The sequence below is a fragment of the Ambystoma mexicanum genome, chromosome 7q (genome assembly GCF_040938575.1).
Source record: "Ambystoma mexicanum isolate Mex_15411 chromosome 7q, UKY_AmexF1_1, whole genome shotgun sequence".
In the NCBI taxonomy this organism is placed as follows: Eukaryota; Metazoa; Chordata; class Amphibia; order Caudata; family Ambystomatidae; genus Ambystoma; species Ambystoma mexicanum.
This window is the reverse complement of record NC_090941.1, coordinates 742,854,812-742,864,347: the sequence shown is the minus strand read 5'-3', so window position 1 is coordinate 742,864,347 and position 9,536 is coordinate 742,854,812. Positions and strand designations below refer to the sequence as shown.

Here is a 9,536-nt window from a genome sequence, read left to right as displayed (position 1 = left end):
TAGGATTGATTAGGCAAACTCTCCATTCTGAACTAGGCAGGGACGCTGTGTCTCTGGGATCCTCAGATTGGTACTTCGTTAGACCGTGGGTAAGTCTCTGTTCTGCCACTCATTCACTGTGTTCCTTCACCCAGTGATGAAATAGCAGATAAGTTTGGATTCCAGTTGCTTCACCGGTGCTGTATGCAGGTAAGTTCTGATTCCCAGTTGCTGCACTGGATCTGGTACATTTGCAGGTAAGTTCTGATTCCAGTTGTTTCACTGGATCTGGTGCCTTTTCAGGAATGTTCTGATTCCAGTTGATTCACTGTATCTGTTACATTGGCAGGTAAATTCTGGTTATTCTGCGTGTTTGCTGCAAATTCTTACAATGCGGCGAGTCCTGCACGTGGAAGGAAATTGCGGATACTAATTCTAATCCTGTTCATTCTCCACAGGTTGTTTTCAGAAGAGTCCGCTGAAAGAAGACGTGTGCAAGAACTCTGAATGCTGCTTTGAAGTTTCCAAGAAGATCGGGTAAGTGATGCTGTAGATTGCTTGCACGCTGCAAGAAGAAGTTGGTTTTCAGCGTGAGTACTTACAGGTACTGACTTTCTTGTGTTTTCTTTTTCTCCCAGGAACGTGCGCACAGAGGAAGCCAAGGTAGGTGCAGGTCGAGGATCACGGTGAGCGTGTTGCTCGAAGCCACAGATGCAACACAAAGCATGGGTCTGCCTTTGGGTGTGGCTTATATAGCCAACCACGCCCATAGACTAGAACGTGCTACTGTATACACAGGAAGGCTGCCAGGGGCCATCTTGGGTGTATAGGAAGTGTGGCTGAACCAATCAGATTCCTCCAAGGGGGCCGGGGCCAACTGTGATGTGTACCTTATTGTGAGAGGGTGGAAAAGGAGTGTTGGATGCTTGCAAGGCGTGTTTGGTCTGCCAGGCTCTAACCCATCTTGCCCCTGCCTGCTCTCCAGTATATGTGACAGTGGGCATAAATTGTCCACCTGACCGTAGAGATCCAATCACAACTCAATCCTTATTGAAATCTTACTTAGATGTTCCTTTTAAGTCCATCATAACCCTGCATAGGTTTTGTAGTTTGCCACGTAGTGTGACATCACATATGACAAGTCTTTACTATAGAAATGTAATTTATTATGAAATGCTTCGAGTGAGGTTATGCTATGCGACGTCCATTGATGTCCATTGTAACTCCCTGTTTTAGACAATTGATAATAAACCAGTAAAACGACTTTGCCTTCTTCCTGAGTTGGTTTGATTATTTGGTGTAAGAGTTATTCTGCATCCCATCTACTGCACGATATGCTACCTATTTAAGGGCCATATGTTCAGGCCTGATCCTCTTACCCAAGCCTTTCTCAATTTCCTCCATGCTGAATCAATGCTCACTTGTGCCTGGGGGCCTGTCTCCAGGTTTCTGATTTGGTCCTTGGGCTGACCCACTTGATGGTCTACCATAAGCTTGTTCCTCCCTCCAATTCTCCACAACAGTGATTTAAGTGCAGCTTTCCAACTGTTAGGAAAGATTTCATATGTGTATGTAATTTTTCCTCCATTTGTCAACCCCCCAAACGTTTTGCTGCTGTTTAGACGCCACTGACTGACTTTGCCAGAGAAGCACAGCCTTCAGCTGTACTCCTCTGGGCTTTCGCTCACTTTTTATGGGGAAACTGACATGCCCTTAAGACCGTCAGTACTGGGAGACTTTGTTTCCCTTAGTCCTTTTCTCATGTTGCAACATTTGTGCAACGTGTAACAAGTGTGCAATGTATCTTACTATACAGCACACTTGAGTCTCTAGTAATTTCCAAAAGCCCTAGATACTCTCGCTGGACTTTTTATGAACTATGCAGATGTGTCATGGACAGGACTGGTGGCAGCTATCGTTTCGCATTATTTTTAACCCTTTCCTGCCATGTTAACTGCGTTCACCGCGCTTGGCACGAATAGGTGGCCTGACTCCAAAATGGCCATGCCACGAGGTTCTTTGTCCGTCCTTTGGCCATCTTGTCCCTTCACCTTCCCCAGGTTGAGTGGACCCGGGCCAGTCCTTATTTGGTCATGCATTTTTCCCACGAATCCCAATGCTTTTGCGGGCTTCTGCATGCCTTGTGTGTGTGCCTCCAGGATGTTGGCTGAGATGTCTGGTCCCAATACACATCCTGGGTGCCAGAGGGTCTGGAGTGCCATGAATGCCTGAGACACCCGTGGTCTGTGATTGGTCCACGTATGGATTGAGTGTTTGTGAGCAGATCTCCCATTGGGTCCTCTCCGTTTTGGCGCGAAGGCAACTTTGGATAAGAGGAGGCTGGAAATACTACTACCAGGTCGATCTCCTGAGTTCCCACTGAACAAAGGATAGGATCCAAGTATCCTGCAACTACAAAGCTGAGTCGAGGAAGCACTGGTGACCCGCTGGAAGGTTTGGCACCCTGAGCCCGCTTTCGACCCTTGGGACCCCTCTGCATCTGGTTGTCCTAGAACAGGCTTGTCCAACCTTTTTGAATGTGGGGCAGAAGCATTCACTTTTTGTCACCCAGTGGGCCGGCGAGCCAAAAGTCAACAACCTCCCCCAAAGCAGTATATTAAAGACACAATAGCATCATAGGCAGTGATAGCTATGCAGTCCCAAAGATAGCTTCTGGTGTCATGGGCAGTGATCAACTGTTGGTTGTGATTTCTTTCAGTGTCTGTGTTAATATTTTTCAGAAATAGTGGGTGCGACCGAGCGTAGTGAGGGAGCTACAAGGTTCTAGGGAGGGTTTGGGGGCGTTGCCCCCCCAAGACATTTTTTTCAGATACGGGGTTGAAATGGTGCATTTTGCAGCAGAAAAGGTGACCAAAAAGCCATAAGTTTACAATCAGTTCTAAAGGGGAACATGAACATTCCATGTCACCAACAGCAGAAAAGAACATTTTACAACACAACACATGTTAATGATCAATGTGTCCACAGTGTAAGACAGCACTGTCACTGATGTAACACATTGTCATGCTGGTTGTACCCAAAATATGCCCCTGTAGCAACATGTCTATGCTGGCTGTTCCCAAATTTAGGCCAGCATTGTCCTGTACAAAGCATGATTGATGCTGCCTGAGCATGTGCAGTGTGCCCAATACATATGGCAGCTTATCTCTGTAATACACATTACTTCTGTGCTGATGAAAGAATCATAATTCAATTCAACAGATAAAATGTGGAAAAGCGATCACCCAAAGGTGAACCTAATTGAAGAAACGCAATGTGAGCACAATCTTAAATTATGCAACCTAGCAGGCCTAGCGCACACTTTACCTTTTCTTTCATCAATAAATCAGGGGGAGAGCGCAAACTCAGTCCCCCACTACCAGAAATAATGCATTCGTGTATCCCGCATTTGGGAACATAGCAGGGGTCAGCAAATCCGATGTGTAATGGGTAAGCCTCACCCTGTGAGATCTGCCCTTGAGTGAAGATTCTCCCCTGCCAGCTCAGTATGAGTTGCATGCAAGAGGGCAGGGGTTGGGTCAGTTCTGGGAAGCCCCGCTAAGTGAGGGTGAGAAGGCAGGCCCTGACCCAGCCCCAAACCCCCACAACCCCGGAAGCTCTGAGCATCTGCAGAGCTGCCTGTCCCGCGTGTATAGGGAAGCTCCAGCAGGCAGAGCCCAGCAGAAGAGCAGATTGTAGCGCAGTTCCTTTCTCCCATCAAGCCCTGCTCGGCCCGAGATTTGTATAAATAGCAGGACGGCTCGAGCAGGCCTGTTGCAGTCTGCCCACTGGCCTGTCGGCCCCACACGGGCCCATGGCCCACCTGAGCGGAGGTGCTCAGCGCTGGCCCCATTGACACCATCATAATCATCCTGGACCTCGACGCTCCACCACCCCTGAATCTCAGAGTTCTGCTCAATGACAATGCTGAAACTTTGACATCTTTGCCGTAACCATATGCCGTGTTGTGTCAGCCGAGTCTGTACAGCGCCAAAGGCAAGTATTCCCTTGTCCGGGCCCAGAGGTCACTGAGTCTTCCAGTGCCATCCACTTGGCACAGCCTACTGTTCCCAGCGTTTTCTACCCGCAAATCAGCACGACTGCCAAACAGCACTGCAACATTGGGGCCCATCGCTGCTGCTCTCCAACTTGACCCCAGCCCAGCGCAAAGGCACCCATGCTTATGGTCTGATGCTGAAAAGCCTGGCTCTGCTGAGATCCGAAAGACAAGAACTAAGGTATTTTGGGAACATAGTCCTATTGTTTTTTGTGTTGCAACTGTATCAGCTCACAGCTCTCTTGAAGGGTATAGGCTGCCCTCAGACTGCGCTACCAAAAGAGTGAAAATAAGTTATACCTGTTGGCCTTGCCTGTTTCACTTTTATGATTGGGATCACTGCTGCATGGGTATTAAGCGTGTTATAAATAACCTATCATATCAGATCATATCATAGATCACAGATCAAGATCATAAGCAACTTCCCAAAACCTTGGCATGTGGTCCACTGAGGCCCATTTGCAGGTTGCAGTGTGTTATTGGGGCACTACTAGGGTAACATATTGTGCTGTACATGTGGTATTCGCCATGCTTTGATACCCCACTGGCCACATCTATAATGTCCAATGTAGTTGGTATAATTCATGGACATTTTCACCAATCCACACTGTGCTTAGAGGTAAAAGTAACTCAGCTCCCGCTGTTCTTCTTTGTCTCGAGACGAGGAAAAAAAGCACTGCAAAGGTTAAGTTTCTCAGCTGATAAAGGTTCATCTTCGGTGACATTTGCAATTCAAAAGAATTATTTTTGGGGCAGACAGGCTTTGTAGCCGCAACCCCTGCTAAACATATGTCCAGAGATGACAAACCTTGAAACTAAGCCATCGGTGTGGGCCGCACTCCTAAATTTCACAACACTTTCTTTTTCGGTAGAACATTTTTAAGCTCGAATGGAGCATCTATCTTATTATTTTCAGGTGAGAGATCTCACTGGGTGAAGGTGGATGACGCATTAGATACCACCAGACTATCCAGATAGAATATTAAAGCACCCGCATTAATATTACACTTATGGCACAAATGTCACACGTCTTTTAATCAACACTAACAACAGCATCATGAATACATGCTAGATGTCTTGACTAATGTGCGCATTCTGTATTTGAAAGCAACAAATTAGCATCGTTTATGTACAGTCCATTTTATGCAACTCACTGACAATGTGATATATGTTCTCTCTCTCTCTCTGTGTTTAATGTATATGTTTTTTAACTGTGGCTACCCTGTTTTACTCAATGTATTAATGAATTAATTAATGCTTCATGCCTTGCTGAAACGCTCTAACAGAATGATCTTTTTTTTAATGTAACCTGGCTATGATGAAGGAAAATAAGTTTTCCGAAATGCATTAGCCCGATGTTCTTTTCATTTGAAAACAAATCAGCAGATAATGATTCAGTGATGTTTAACCATTCATTATCACAAATAACAAAAAAAGAATAAAAGAAAACAAGTTTAATTGGATTTTGTTTAAGAATAAAAGTCTTTTTTAGAAACTCTTTTGGAACCAGTCTCTGCAACTAACTACGATATTAGACAAACGTGTCAAATCCCTCAGGGAAATTTAGGAGTGCGGCCCACACCGATGGCTAACTAGCCTAGGTCCTTTCTTTTTCCATTGCATAACGAGTGCCCGACACAGAGGCACTACACAGTGGGCTGCATCCTTTAAACATCACTACACGCAATCGAATACCAATCGTAACACAGTAAAACTAAAAGAAATAAGCTGTGCACCCTCTCCCATTCTTCAAACCTTGAAAGTAACTCCGCACAATGGCCCTCTGAGCAGCAGCCCACGGCTAATCAGGGGTTCAGGAATCCACTGTGCTGCCCAAGCCGAGAAGAACTCCTGCACAGCACCTGTCCACACAATCCTTCGCCCGGGCCAGCACTCTCTTCTCCTCACCTCACCACCTCCTCCCTTCATCTCGGCTCGCCTTTTGCCCCTCGGAGCACCATGCAAGAGAGGAACGGGCATGTCTGGGCCGGAGCCCGTTCCTCTTGCATGGTAGGTCCTACTTGCCTGAAATGGGATATTTAAATGCAAAGTAATTGCTACTATATTAATCCCATTGTTCATAGTTTGTGGGAGTACTGGGCATTTGTATGGACCCGCGCTCACTGAAAATGACTGGTATTCCCGAGGTAACCCTCACTATGCCATGATACAAATTAGTCTCTCCTTCCTCCATCATCAAGTCCCAAGATCTTCTTTACGAATTTATTTATTTCTGCAATGCAATGTTTGTTGGATATCCGACAAACATTGCATAAATAAATAAATTAACGCTTCGTGGCTGAGGACTGTAACTGCCTCTTTTGACCTCATGGGGTCACCAGAGGAAGTTACAGGTTTGCGCACAGGCACATTTAAAAAAAGAAAAATTATTATTATTTTTTTTTACTCTAGAGTTGTCCAACATACAACCTTGCGGGCCACATAAAATGGCTTGGCGGGCCGCATTGTGGCCCGCGGGCCGTATGTTGGACAACCTTGTCCTAGAAGGTCTGCGAAGACGCTTCAACCCATTGGAATAGTGGGACCAACTATTCTCGGCACCTTCACCAAAACCTGTAAGTAAGCTTTCTCGGAAGTGTCCCTGGGCCAACCAGTGGGCTGCCCAGCTTACGAAAGACCTTTGCTCTGTCTCCACCGTCGTTTCGAAGAGGCTCGCGAAACTTGGTATACTGCCAACTCTGTGTCCACTGCACCCTCATACCAAAATTCGTACACTTGGCATTCCCAGGTCAGAAGTGAGTGCGTCCGGACCGGAGTAAACGTGGTTACCTTGTTGCCCTGCTGCCGTGACGTCCTTTTCAAGTCTGCTGCATTCGTGAACCTCTTGCCCCTGAAGCCTGCTGCAGTGAAACTGGGGCGATTCATACCCCCAGAGCGGGGAAATCACCACTGTCCCATTTGGGAATCCTCGCTGGATCTCAGGAACTAAAAGGTTCCAAGATGCCCGTTTTGCCGTCGTCGAACCTGCAACCAAATTGGACTAACATGCCGAAGTTTGGGTCTCCCTGCCTCAGGGACCGGTGAGTAATCTTTACCCCAACCGGTGGCCCCTAGCGCCACAGCCCAACTTTACGCACGAGTGGCCACTGGGGGCCCCTCTCCTGTCCACTGCTATTACAAAATAGCGACTCCATCCCGAACTCTTGAACTGCCTCTGCCTTCAAGTGGAGGTCTTTCTTGAAGAGTGGGAACTTATTCTTTATCGCCTTATCCACCTTCCCGAGCTGCTAGAGACCATGCTTTGTCCATTGGAACAACCGCGTGCATTGGCACACATGTACTATTGAGCACAAGGCTCCACTCTTCTTAGGGCTTGGACTGCCTATTAGGTGAATAACTGATGTTAAATTGGGTCTAAAGATTAACTGCACTGCCTGTTTTCGTCCCCTCTATGTTGTCAACATGTATCGTGCAGTCCTCCCTTTTGACCCTCCTGGTCTTGTATATATATATTGTATTCAGTGTGATGTATTGGTTTACTTAGTGCTACTGTGATTCTTTGCTATAGTCTGTGTTACAAAGGCCTTGTAATAAATGTGTCTATATTTTTAATATAACACCTGCCTGGAGTAATTTGTAAGTGTCCTTGCTCTGTGTGCTCATTGAGGTCCTTTAGTCACCCTCACCCCTCCTGAGACTCAGGCCCTCATTAGGACCCTGGCGCTAAGTGTTTAACGGTGCCGTAAAAGGCTGCGGCACCGTTAAACACTTAGCGCTTACTACGAGGTGCTTTGGCGGGACCCGATCTGAACGGCTGGTCTAGACAAGCCGTTAAAACACGGACCCGCAAAGGGACCTTGGTGCTAAGTACGGTACCGCAATTTGCGGTACCGTACTTAGCGCTTTCCCCAGTCCCATTGAGCCCTATGGGGCAAAAATGGGAATGGGGAAGGGCCAATGTTCAATGGGGAATTACCGCCCTGCCAACCTTGGAATGGGGTGGTAATTCCCCATTGAACATTGGCGGACTCGTTACGATACCGGCACCAATCATGGTGCTAATAGCGCCATGGTTTAGCGCCAGTATGGTAATGAGGGCCTTAGTCTTGACCGCCTGCCATAGCTACCCTGATTGGTCTGGCTTGTCTAGAGGTTACCCTGTTCCAAGAACCTAGGTTGGCCTTCTGAAACAGTACCCCTCCTGGACAGAGTTCAGAAATCCTTCTTAACACCGACTATTTGGCTGTGGCTGGCTGTAAGGATTTTTGAGGGGCTGGACTGGACTTCAACTCCCATGAGTAGTGGGGGTGGGTCATGTGACATGGAAACGTGCATGCAATGCTGAGTGTGCTGGCTCTTAAAACCCACCTAAGCCTGTGCCGCTTGCTGGTGATTCTGGAGGAAGCATGTAAGGGTCGAGGCAATAGTGGGTGGAATCACGGACCAAAGTTGAGGCGCATTGGAGTAGGTGTGGGGAGATTACCAGCGGGTTGGGAACTGTAAGAGGATTCAATTCAACACTACAGCTAAGTCAACGCCTAGTCTAGAATACTGAATGGAAACCCTTATTGATATATCTTTATGTCCAGTTCATGCGTTCTGGATGACTACCCCTATATAACACCCCTCTCTTGGAATCCCCCTGACCCCACTGAGCCAAGAAGTAGTTCTGTTTTGCAAGTTAAAAGGTTTATTGGAGAATTTAAACAATATATATATATATATATATATATATATATATATATATATATATCACACTTTATGATAAATTAATACTTGGATATCACACTTAATCTGAGCAGTAATCAATAATGGATAGTCTGGCACTAGCACACTTGTGAATAGGAACAGAAGAATAAGGTGGTAGAGAATGCTTTATATAAGTTCAGATGGATGCAATGTTGAATGAAATGCAATACAGAAAATACTCAATAGGATTTCAGCAAAAGACAATGTAATCACTTTCTTGGACAATTCACCCCCCCTTTTATGCAATGCAAGGAAATGGAAGGAAAGCACACAGTTCTCAGAAATGCAATCAAATGTAATTCAGTTCACCCCAGCAAGCTTAGACTACAGAAGTTTGAAACACAGGCCCAAAATGCTTTTATATGTGCTGGCAATGAAGTGAAAAATATGCTAAAATGCTTTTAATTCCCTCTAGAGGTTCAGGGTGAGTGGTATCAAGTTAATATTAGTCCAGGCTCACTCTAGCAATGATTCAGGGATGGTTCTTAAGAGGCAAACGAATTTTTAGCAAGGAAAGCAAGGAAGCTGCTGTTTTCACACGTGGAGAAATTTGCAAATCGCGGTAAAATTCGCGAGTGCCTTTTTTCGCGATTGCGGCAACAGTGTAGGGAATAGGAATGCGGTTCTAGGTTCGTTGAAAAGCCAAGATTCCCAGCTTTCAGAGGAAAGTTACTGCAAGTTTCTAAGACAAACGGTCACGGAGATATGAGCGATATGGTAAAGGTCGTTTTTCAGATTTGAAATTTTAAAGTTCAGAGTGACAAGTGACAGCTAGCAACTAGAAATGACA

General features: G+C 46.1%; 1 non-coding gene across 1 annotated transcript; it reads right to left on the bottom strand.

The window, feature by feature from the left end:
- Positions 1 to 3,327: 3,327 nt before the first annotated feature.
- On the bottom strand, positions 3,328 to 3,489 carry LOC138528955 (U1 spliceosomal RNA). The gene has a single exon (XR_011284337.1). It is a non-coding gene; the product is annotated as a U1 spliceosomal RNA (small nuclear RNA).
- Between the last annotated feature and the right edge of the window lie 6,047 nt (positions 3,490 to 9,536).